This window comes from Octopus sinensis, linkage group LG10 (genome assembly GCF_006345805.1).
Source record: "Octopus sinensis linkage group LG10, ASM634580v1, whole genome shotgun sequence".
Lineage (NCBI taxonomy): Eukaryota > Metazoa > Mollusca > Cephalopoda > Octopoda > Octopodidae > Octopus > Octopus sinensis.
The window spans coordinates 13421348-13434242 of record NC_043006.1 but is presented as its reverse complement, the minus strand read 5'-3'; the positions used below and the strand labels follow the sequence as shown (position 1 = coordinate 13434242).

General features: G+C 41.2%; 1 non-coding gene across 1 annotated transcript; it reads right to left on the bottom strand.

Annotated features, from left to right (window-relative positions):
• Window positions 1-674: 674 nt before the first annotated feature.
• Window positions 675-868, bottom strand: LOC115216895. Its single transcript, XR_003882127.1, has one exon. It is a non-coding gene; the product is annotated as a U2 spliceosomal RNA (small nuclear RNA).
• Window positions 869-12895: the final 12027 nt, after the last annotated feature.

Here is a 12895-nt window from a genome sequence, read left to right as displayed (position 1 = left end):
AGTTTATCTAAGTTTACATATATATATATATATATATATATATATATATATATATGTAAAAGTAAGGTTGTGTGTCTGTCTCCTACGATTTAGATTCCTAACTACTCCCACATTTTGCGGTGCAGTTTAACCAAAACCGGGTATCTTATAGTCGTGATTCATATCGAGCCCTTCTGTGTATTAGCGCGTCTACGATTTAAAACAAAAATTACCATCATTTTTTTCCATTTTTTCGCTATTATATAAGGGAAGTAACTCTCTAAAAATGTCTACGATGACTCAACGATTTAAAAAAGTTCACCATTTTTTGCTATAACTCTCTAAAAATGCTTATATAGTTATTTCCCTTACAAACCCGAGCAACGCCGGGCGATACTGCTTGTATTTTATAATTAAAAAACAAATTATAAGGGTGGCTTTCTATCTTGCGGTAACTAACTGTTGCTTTGCAATTTATACTTACTATGACAGACCGGAGCGATTAGAAATAGCAGTCAAAACCACAAGCCTTGTATTAAAAACAGAAGATGAAGGGCTTCCAGGATATTATTTGTATGAGGAAAACAAGGCAAACGATGGGTGGACAGCAGAAGATGTGGATGTATGTAATTACAGGTGGTAGAAGGGATGTCAGGATATTAAGTCTGCTTTTAATTTGTTTATATCTCCCGGGTGGGAGATGGGCTGAATCCTGGAAGTACTGCTATACCAGGCCAACCCGTGGCAAAGGCGGAGCAAGCCCCTAACTCTTCGCCTCGTTCTAAAAATCAGTTTAATATCGATGGTCCCAAATAGGGACCGTATCAGATATTAAGCTGATAAGAACAGATACTACACTTTGATCTTAGCCAAAAGGCCGAGAAGCGATAATTTTTTGCCCTAGCTTAGAACTATTATACCTATTTCTATTTAGTACAGTGACTGATTTATACTTACACTTATATAGCTGTATTTAATTAGTTCTTCCATATTTTGTAATATCTTTTATTTTATTTCGTAGTAGTTGTTTTATTTAATCCTTTCAATCTGAGAATTTTAATATTTCTATTTTTTAAAAAATGATATTATCATAAGCGTAATCTGTAATTGTGTAGATTTGATAATAAACGTGAATGAAAATTACGGGATATTTTCGGTTTGAACGGCAGTTTTTTCTAGCGGTGTCATATGAAATTGTCAACCATAATTATGACCCTGGTATCGATCTTATTGCATTTCAATCTATTTTAGGGTTAGATGGGGAGGGGGGCTTTTCTTTTTTTCTTCAGAAATGTAAATAAACCCAGTCTGTTTCTTAAACGAGGGACATATTCATACGGCACAGAATGTTGTTTACCTCAATAGACGTCAGTGATTGGTTGAAATTGCAGAAAAAAAACCCAACAAATATCTTACAAACTATAGAATTTTCTCAATAAAGTCAAGAGAAAAAGATGTTTTAAAAACACATTCCACCAGTATACGAAGTTAAAATTTTTTTAGTTACCTATAAATTATATTAAAAACTGCCGTTCAAACCGAAAAGATCCAAAGTACGAATCACGACGGTCCGTAATGTTCACGTGACTCTATATCTCACCAATAAAACATTTATTACTCTTTTACTAAATTAATTATTTTTTAGGTATCATAAATCTCGTAAGTCGTATCGGAAACATTTTCTTGCTTTTCTGAAATCTTTATATATAAAAGTGAAGTAACTATCTAAAAATGTTTACAATGATTCAACGATTTAAAAAAAAATTTACCATCATTTTTTTTTCCATTTTTAATGCATATTTTTGCTATCTTTTGGCTATAACTCTCTAAAAATGCTTATATAGTTATTTCCCTTACAAACCCGAGCAACGCCGGGCGATACTGGTAGTATATATATATATAATATATATATATATATATATATATATTATATATATATATATATATATATATATATATATACATACACATATACAGTGGTTAGAGCGTCGAGCTTTGTATACATACATACATACATACATACATACATAGATACACACACACACACACACACACACACACCACACACACACACACACATATATATATATAATATATATATATATACATATACATACACATATACAGTGGTTAGATCATCGAGCTTACGATCGCGAGGTAGTGAGTTCGAATCCCGGACAAGGCTGCGTGTTGTGTTCTTGAGCAAGGCACTTTATTTCACGTTACTCCAGTTCACTTGGCTGTAGAAATGAGTTGCGACGTCACAGGTGCCAAGCTGTATCGGCCCCTTTGCCTTTCCCTTGGATAACACTGGTGGCCTGGAGAGGGGACTGCTAGTCTTCCATAAACAACCTTGCCCGGGCTTGTGCCTGGAAGGTAACTTTCTAGGTGCTATCCTATGGTCAGTCCTGACCGAAGGGGGTTTCAGCAATACACACACACACGCATATATACATATATATATATATATATTATATATATATATATATATATATATATATATATATATATATATATATATATTCATTTCTCTTCCCTTAGTTCTGATTGTAGTGCCCATACAGAGATCATTGTAGTCATAGCTAGTCACAAGGCTTTGGTCGGCCCGAGGTTATAGTAGAAGACACTTGGCCAAGGTGCCCCGCAGTGGGACTGAACCCAGAACCATGTGGTGGGTAAGCAAGCTACTTACCACACAGCCACTCGTGCGCTTATTTTTTTTCCTACCTATGGACCCCTTTAATAAATAATATATATGTAATAAATAAAATATATGCATACATACAAACATATATGTACGTACCGACATCTACATGTATATATACATGCATATATAAATATATATACGTTCAGGACACCACAAAAAGACGTAAAACTCAACAGAAACGAAAACGGAAAAGCCATTTTGTTACAACAGAAGGACAGAGACGTGGAACAGGACGAGAACGAAAACGGGAAAAACATTATTTACAACAGAAAAACGAGGTACAGGACATGCTACACAAGGGAAAATCCCCTTCATCAGCTGTCACTTGTAGACATAGCGTGTTTCGAAGGCAAGACAGGACACGACTCGTCAATACTAGGCCTTCCTGCGAGAGAATTAAAATAAAATAACCTCGCAGAGGGGTAAAAACAAGCACGAAAAAAATGTAACACAAAAAGGGACGTAACAAAGACCTGCACAATAAAATACAAGATAAAAATACAAAATTAAAAATACATGTACAAGAAAATACAAAACGAGAAATAAATTACAAAATGGCTTTTCCGTTTTCGTTTCTGTTGAGTTTTACGTCTTTTTGTGGTGTCCTGTACGTATATATATATTTATATATGCATGTATACATGCATGTAGATGTCGGTACGTACATATATGTTTGTATGTATGCATATATTTTATTTATTACATTATTGTCTGACAGCGCTTCGCGTCAGGTTCGTTCGAATTTTCGAATTTTCGCTTCGTTCCGTCTCTATCCTCCCAGTATTGTTTTATTATATATATATATATATATTATATATATATATATATATATATATATATACATATATATATATATACATATATATATATATATACATATATATATATATATACACATACACACACACACATGTATATATATATATATATATATATACACACATACACACAGCCCCCCCATATATATATATATATACATATATATACAAAGGATAAAATAGTTAGGGGCCCTGGGCAGCGTTGCCCATTCCTTATTCAATGGTGCACCCTCACGTTTAGAAAATACAGTTTACACAAATTTTCCTGCAATACAAATTACTGTTCACTCAGAATGTTCTAGACCGTCCCCAGGCACCAAAGTCTGGAGATGGGCCTGCCGGACATTTTCCCTACACAATCTTACTGGTACTGAAACGGAGAGCTGTGTGTGAGTAGATCGTTACACTGGTTACGAGATCGATTTTCTTTTCCTTAAACGTATCTCAAGATTGTGTGCGATGCGACCCGTATTCGGCCAGCGTAACAGTCCACGATAGCTCAGGAATCGTAGTGTTGCGACATAGACACCGCATATCCTCAAATACGTCAGTTCCGACTCTCCGAGAGTATTGGAGATGCAGATGTTATCCAGGCTAAGTAAGCCCCGAAATGTTCACCAAGGGCAAAGCATTAAACGTATAGCCACAATAGCCAGAACTTTCATAGGTACAGTGAACAAAAAGAGTGTCAAAAATATATTTCGATAGTAAATTATCTTAAATACTCCAAGTCTATGTATAATAATAATAATGAAATTATTGTATGCAGTGCTCAGGTGCACCACAACTTGTCAAAAGTGCATATAAAGCATATGCAGTAATGTACAAATGTCTGGGAAGTGAACAGTGTATGAGTCAGATACATGCTTGCGTGTGTATGGAGGGGAGAAAATCAGGTGTAGTGTTGGTGATTCTCAGGAAGCATGGAAGTTTTGAAGGATGCAGTGCTCCGACAACTAACAACTGATGCCGGCAGTTTGTTCCATGCTTCAGGAACTCTTAGCATGAAAAAATGTTTCCGAAAGTCATGGGAGCTGTGCTGTTTTCTGACTTTGTAAACATGTCCACAGGTGTTAGACAGGTGGTGTTTGAAAAGGTACTCAGAGTTATTGTTGGTAAGATGGTTAATAATTTTATGGGTGTCTTCCAAGTCAGCTGCCAGACGTCGGAGTTTGTTCTGGAACGAGTAAACTAATTCACGTCCACAGCTTCTGAATTACACTCACTTTCTCGTTGAAACTATTGCATAGTGAAAAAAGAGATGCTGCTCACCCAAGAGGAATAAGCATGAACGGAACTAAGCAAACAGGTGTAATGTATTGAGTTATTTTCCTTGGACTAAAAGATTACGTTTTGTTCATTGTGTTATTTTAACCCGTGATTCACCACTCTCTCTTTACTCTTTTACACTTTTACGTGTTTCAGTCATTTGACTGCGGCCATGCTGGAGCACCACCTTTAGTCGAGCAAATCGACCCCAGAACTTATTCTTTGTAAGCCTAGTACTTATTCTATCGGTCTCTTTTGCCGAACCGCTAAGTTACGGGGACGTAAACACACCAGCATCGGTTGTCAAGCGATGTTGGGGGGGGGGCAATCACAGACACACAAACATACACACACACATACACACATATATATACACATATACGACGGGCTATTTCAGTTTCCGTCTACCAAATCCACTCACAAGACTTTGGTGGGCCCAAGGCTATAGTAGAAGACACTAGCCCAAGGTGCCACGCAGTGGGACTGAACCCGGAACCATGTAGTGGGTAACCAAGCTACTTACCACATAGCCACTCCTGCGCCTATTTTATTTTTACCTATGGACCCCTTTAATTACTGTTTTACTCACGTGGACCCCCATAACCACTTGGTGTTTAAAAGTTGGTTTTATTGATACTTCTTTCAAAATTTCTAGATGGATAACAGCCTTAGTTTGGGCGAAGTATGACTTTTGTTTCTAGAAAAATGGGTGAAGTAATTAAGGTGGTAAGGGTATGTTACAAACTAATAAAGCTTAGACTAGCTATGACTACATTGATCTCTGTATGGGTACTGCAATCAGAACTAAGGGAAGAGAAATGAAGCGTTTCTACGAGGGCCTCCTAAAACTGCTTCAGTGAAGAACGACAATGACATCGTAATAACGGCCTGGGACTTTAATGGAATCTATTTCTTCATTACCCACAAGGGGCCAAACACAGAAGGGACAAATAAGGACAGACAAACGGATTAAGTCGATTACATCGACCCCAGTGCGTAACTGGTACTTAATTTATCGACCCCGAAAGGATGAAAGGCAAAGTCGACCTCGGCGGAATTTGAACTCAGAACGTAAAGGCAGACGAAATAAGGCTACGCATTTCGCCCGACGTGCTAACGTTTCTGCCAGCTCGCCGCCAAATTTAATGGGACTTTAATGGACTCGTTGAGCCCTCGGGTTGGTAAGGCTAAGATTCATAAACCATCTGGAAGCACTCCGTCGGTTACGACGACGAGGGTTCCTGCTCGTGAAATTAACGTGTAAGTGGCTGGGCACTCCACAGACACGTGTACCCTTAACGTAGTTCTCGGAGATATTCAGCGTGACACAGAAAGTGACAAGGCCGGCCCTTTGAAATACAGGTACAACAGAAACAGGAAGTAAGAGTGAGAGAAAGTTGTGGTGAAAGAGTACAGCAGGGATCACCACCATCCCTGCCGGAGCCTAGTGGAGCTTTAGGTGTTTCCGCTCAATAAACACTCACAATGCCCGGTCTGGGAATCGAAACCGCGATCCTATGACCGCGAGTCTGCTGCCCTAACCACTGGGCCATTGCGCCTCCAGATAAACCATCACATGGTTGAGAAATTGAGTTGATATTACTGGGACTGAACTTGATAATGTTGAAAGTGTAATGTATATTTGGATCAGTGAAAAGCTTCGCTCTTCGAAGCAAGAAGCTGCTGTGGTCTCCGTGTTTCCATCATAACAACTGGGTAATTATTTCATATTTTTCGGTAAAAAAAATCATTGAAACCACTCCACAAGGACATCGACCTATGCAAGAATGTAAGGTTCCTGTTTGTTTAACAATCGGTTTAGGTTTTAAACTAATCGGGAATAAGCTCCCAAGTAAGCTGGTAGCACTCGATGTTCAACTATACAAATATCCACAAGGCGGCGAGCTGGCAGAAACGTTAGCACGCCGGGCGAAATGCGTTGCCATATTTCGTCTGCCGTTAGGTTCCGAGTTCAAATTCCGCCGAGGTCGATTTTTCCTTTCATCCTTCCGGGGTCGATAAATTAAGTACCAGTTACGCACTGGGGTCGATGTAATCGACTTAATCCCTTTGTATGTCCTTGTTTGTCTCCTCTGTGTTTAGCCCCCTAGTGGGTAGTAAAGAAATATATACAAATATCCACTTTCGACATTCGGAAGCTCATCCTAAACAGCGTGTGGAGGCACATAGCCTAGTGGTTAGAGCAGCGGACTCGCGGTCGAGGGATCGCCGGTTCGAATCTCAGACCGGGCGATGTGTGTTTATGAGCGAAACACCTAAGCTCTATGCGGCTCAAGCAGAAGGTAATGGCGAAACTTCTGCTGACTCTTTCGCCACAACTTTCTCTCACTCTTTCCTCCTGCATGTTGCAGCTCACCTGCGACGGACCGGCGTCCTGTCCAGGTGGGGGACCTATGCGCAAAGAAATCGGGAAACCGGCCCTTATGAGCCAGGCATGGCTCGAGAAGGAACAAACAACAACAAAATAGCGTGTTATCATCTTGTGGGTGGTTAAAGTCGAAGTGTCATTTGCTGATATGTAACTGGTACTTATTTAATCGACCACGAAAGGATGAAAGGCAAAGTCGACATCGGCGGAATTCGAACTCAGAACGCAGCGACAGACGAAATACTGCTAAGCATTTCGCCCGGCGTGCTAACGTTCCTGCCAGCTCGTCGCCTTTTGTAAAGATGCTATTACCAAGAAGATGTTAGAAGATGCTATTACTCAAGAAACCTTATGAAACTACATGTATTATTATCTTCTCTATTAAGGCGGCGATCTGGCAGAATCGTTAGCACGCCGGGCAAAATACTTAGCGGCATTTCTTGTGAGGTAAAATTCCATCGAAGCCGATCTTGCATTTCATCCTTTCGGAGTCGATGAAATAAGTGCTAGTTGACACCTGGGATCATTTTAATCGACTAGCCCCATTCTCCCAAATTTCAGGCGTTGTGCCTGTAATAGAAAAGATTATTCCCTTCCCTAGCATTTGAGTACCGCATTATTCGAGTTGGCGCTCTCAATCTGGAATGCGTTACAAAGCTAAAAGGACGTTGGAATTGCCGTCCACTGATCCAAGTATCTAATTAATATAGGACCGAGATAGAAGGCGTGGATCGGTTAAAAATGTCCGAGTAAACTCGAGAAGATGATGATGATGATGAGGAGGAGGAGGAGGGGGAGGAGGCTTCAGGTGTGAGAATAGCAACCAAATATTTCTCAAATTATACCTTAGCGTATTGAAAAGAGAAGGAAACGCTGGATACACGTAGTTCTGGATATGTAAGAGGACAGATTAGTCATAGCTAGAACGTTTTTTAAATCATAAACCTTTTTAATAAGAACAGGCCTGGATCTATGAACAAGACGGACGATGACGACGACGACGACAACAGCTACAGCATCACCACCACTACCACCACTACCACCAGTACCACCATCAGTGGGGGCGCAATGGCCCAATGGTAAGGGCAGCGGACTCGCGGTCGGAGGATCGCCGTTTCGATTCCCAGACCGGGCGTTGTGTGTGTTTATTGAGAGAAAACACCTAAAAGCTCCACGAGGCTCCGGCAGGGGGGGGGGGTGACGACCCCTGTTGTTCTCTTTCGCTCCAACTTTCTCTCACTCTTTCTTCCTGTTTCTTATCCCCGACTTCCTTCGCAACTGCTGAGCCTGGATGCGCATTCATCCATCCGTCGATGCTCTCGGTGTCGGGGGTTGACCTGCTCTCTCTTCTGCGGGTCTTACGAATAGCAAAGGACCACGTTTCAGACTTCTCCCATCTTGCGAGCTCTGGGACGAAGACCGTTCGCTCAACAGCAACAGCAGATGCGCAATGGCCCAGTGGTTAGGGCAGTGGACTCGGGGTTTCGATTCCCCGACCGGGCGTTCTGTGTGTTTATTGAGCAGAAACACCTAAAGCTCCACAAGGCTCCGGAAGGAGGTGGTGGCGACCCCTGTTGTACTCTTTCGCCACAACTTTCTCTCACTCTTTCTTCCTGTTTCTTGTCCCCGACTTCCTCCGCAACCGCTGAGCCTGGATGCGCATTCATCCATCCGTCGATGCTCTCGGTGTCGGGGGTTGACCTGCTTTATCTTCTGCGGGTCTTACGAATAGCAAAGGACCACGTTTCGGACTTCAGCTACTACAGAGGCGCGATCTTGCGAGCTATGGGACGAAGACCGCTTCGCTCAACAGTAACAGCACCACCATCACCACCACCACTACCACCGCCTTTAGTCGAGCAAATCGACCCCGGGACTTATTCTTTGTAAGCCCAGTACTTATTCTATCGGTCTCTTTTGCCGAACTGCTAAGTGACGGGGACGTAAGCACACCAGCATCGGTTGTCAAATGATGTTGGGGGGACAAACACAGACACACAAACACACACACATACATATATACATATACATATATACGACATGCTTCTTTCAGTTTCCGTCTACCAAATCCACTCACAAGGCTTTGCTCAACCGGAGTCTATAGCAGAAGTCACACTTGCCCAAGGTGCCACGCAGTGGGACTGAACCCGGAACCATGTGGTTAGTAAGCAAGCTACTTACCACACAGCCACTCCTGCTGCGCCAATCATTTTTTTTTTTTTTAAATGAAGCAACATTACATAATACGGACCTCGATAATTATTTGAGGAAAAGACAAGCTGAAGCCGGCAACAACAGCAACATCAGCATCATCTCCAGATAGGTGCTTCAGTACATTTGCTGAATATGATGCTACGAATACTTTTGCAGTATCTTTTTTTTTTTCCGTCTCGAATTTAATTGTGTAAACCTGCCGCATGTGTTTCTTAACAGTTTGTTACTTTAATATGTCTGCGTTTTGTTCCGTTCTAAGCGTGACTGAAATCTCTCTTTTTTTTTTTTTTTTCTGGTTTTTGAGATCCTAACTTTTAGTAGAAAATCACCTGCTTACGTTGCAGTGTGTACGTATTCACTTCTTTGTTGTATTCTCATAGAATTAATCTGTTGCAATCAATCAATTCTCAGTGGTTTTTCTTATCTTGGAATGTGGCTTCTCTTACAATCGCTGTGATAGTTGTTTTTTTTCTTCTTTACTTCGTTGTGTATGTACGTAGACTTTTGGATTACATACACACATACAAACACACACACACACACACACACACACACACACACACACACTTACACACACACACACACTCACAATTTCTGGTTCAAAATAGAATTTCCTAGGTGGAGTTGTTGGAGTGTCGTCGGTCAGAATGCTTTACAGAATGCTTTGTTCTGATTCACAGTACTTCGATTTCAAATCCTGCCGACTTTAACTTTGTCTTTCAGATTTTCAGGGTCAATATAAAAATACCAATCTAAGGCTGTAAAACTGCTACAGCCTGCTTGGAAGAACATTGCAGGATATTTTTCATTTTTAAGAACTCCTGCATGCAAAAAGTAAGAAGGTGAGATATTTAATGTAAGCATGGGTTATTGTTGTTGTTAAGCAACAAGACGGGTAAGGGTGAGGTGATGGTCTATAGGGTTTAGGGGCGGAAGACCCCAGACCCTGGAAAAAAAACTTAGGTCGTCTTGTTGTAGTCGAGGGCTCTTCGTTGACGCCCGACACCACTGGGAGGTGGCCATCAAAGTCGCTGGAAATGGAGATCTCCACGTCCAAATTCTTGAACGGCGTAAGCATGGGTAGCTACGTGGGAGCCCAAATGTATGAGTTAGTAGGTCTGTACAGCATACACAGTAGACTAGCTCAGAAACAGGTCCTTCTTAATAAAAATCAGGATGTACAAAAATTACATGCAGTATTCGTTTTTGTTCTTCGCGTTCTGAATTCAAATCTGAACATGGTCGCCGTGTAGATTTAACCTATCACCCAGTTTAATACTACTACATAGCACCTTGGGTACCTTTAGTGAAGCCTGCTTTATTGCAAGTACTCGGGCCAGGTTTTCTGTTTGACGATAACTTCCACCCTCCTTTTCCTCAACTTCGGAGGTCCTGTAACCTCTCATGACTACTGTCTTCCCTTCTAACTAAAAAATTAAATAGTCACTTAGAATGGAACCAATGACCACCCCTACAAAAAAATCTGGTTTATAACCACCGCTTAGCCCTTATTGCTCCGAGCTCTAATCTGACCCAGAATAGTAGCACCTGTCAGGGCCCAGCTATGAGTTAATTAAAATATTAAGGGTTGCCTACCTATGCATATGAAGACTGTATCCGATGGACTCTGCGGAAGAAACTTTCATGGTTCAACGGAGGGGAAGGCGGCTACATCAGCGTATTGTGGAGTGCGGAGAGCAAAGTGCGGCATTTTAGTCATCACTCGCATCCGTCGCCATTCGCAGTCGTCTTCACCGGGTCTTACTACTGGACTGAAGGTAGTCATGGCCGAGAAAGAGAGGTTGATAATGCGCAACACGTTTTCGCTTTAAAAAATTCCCCCCGCGCGAGTCATCACTCATTCTAAAAGAAGGCCTAAGACCTCGTCGTCTCGACGGATGAACGTAGATGGTGAATGTGTATATGAGGGAGTGCTGAAAAGTTCCTGGTTTAAAGGGTCTCGCGAAAGGCCTGGTTGGAGGCCCAACCTTCCGAGTTCTCTTACAGAGCTTAGAAAAACTGAAGGATCAGAGCTTAGAAAAACTGAAGGATCAGGGCTTAGAAAAACTGAAGGATCAGAGCTTAGAAAAACTGAAGGATCAAAGATTAGAAAAACTGAAGGATAAGTGCGTGAATCAGAGAGGGGAATATGTTGAATGAAATCATAATTAATCGATCCTTCTGTATTTTCTTTTACCCAAAGCCAGGAATTGTTCGGCATCCGCTCGTAAGTATGTGTGTGTGTGTGTGTGTGTGTGTGTGTGTGGTGTGTGTGTGTGTGTGTGTGTGTGTGTGTGTTTACTACAGGCCAAACTTCTGAAATATTTTACACAATTTCAAAGTTCCATTAACGGCTTGTAATTATAATTTTCTAATTAGTCGTATTCTTGTGGTTTCGTGAAGCCCACTCGTCGTCAGTTATATAATAACCAAGTACTTTGATAATCACCGGCATCAATTTTAATTTAGAGTCGGGGTGAAATATCAGGAGATTTCTAATTTGTTTGTTATAGATTCTTTCTTACCTTCAGCATTAATAAATATCTGCTGATTCGACAAGTTGACGAGAAACATTAGCGCACTGGCTAAAATACCTATTTCTTTATTACCCACAAGGGGCTAAACACAGAGGGGACAAACAAGGACAGACATAGGTATTAAGTCGATTACATCGACCCCAGTGCGTAACTGGTACTTAATTTATCGACCCCGAAAGGATGAAAGGCAAAGTCGACCTCGGCGGAATTTGAACTCAGAACGTAACGGCGGACGAAATGTTGCTAAACATTTCGCCCGGCGTGCTAACGTTTCTGCCAGCTCGCCGCCTCACTGGCTAAAATACCATTGAGTATTTCTTCCGCTTTAGATTCAGGGTTCAAATCCTGCTGAACGTGATGTCAGCAGAACTCTCATTAGTTTGCTACGAGTGTTTCGTTTTATCTTTAACATTTTGTTAACATCTGTTGGACAACTGATTTCCACTATTACTGTGCAAACTTCCTTTTCTCTCTGTCTCAAATCATTACGCCTGGACTTTAATGCTTATATGTTTTAAAAGAGATGCTTTAAAAGAACTTTCCACCAGTATTCTTTCAAATTAATGATGGGCATCCCCTCCAGGTCCACTATAGTTTTTTTATATTTCTTATTTCTTATATGACTTCAATATTCACCTCCCGACGGATTTCCCAGTACAACTATTTTTTTCTTACCATGATATCATTGATAATATCGAGATGGCATTTTCCGATTGTTGTTTATGATGTAGATCACAGCTTTAATGGAGGCGCAATGGCCCAGTGGTTAGGGCAGCGGACTCGCGGTCGTAGGATCGCGATTTCGATTCCCAGACCGGGCGTTGTGAGTGTTTATTGAGCGAAAACACCTAAAGCTCCACGAGGCTCCGGCAGGGGATGGTGGTGATCCCTGCTGTACTCTTTCACCACAACTTTCTCTCACTCTTACTTCCTGTTTCTGTTGTACCTGTATTTCAAAGGGCCGGCCTTGTCACTCTCTGTG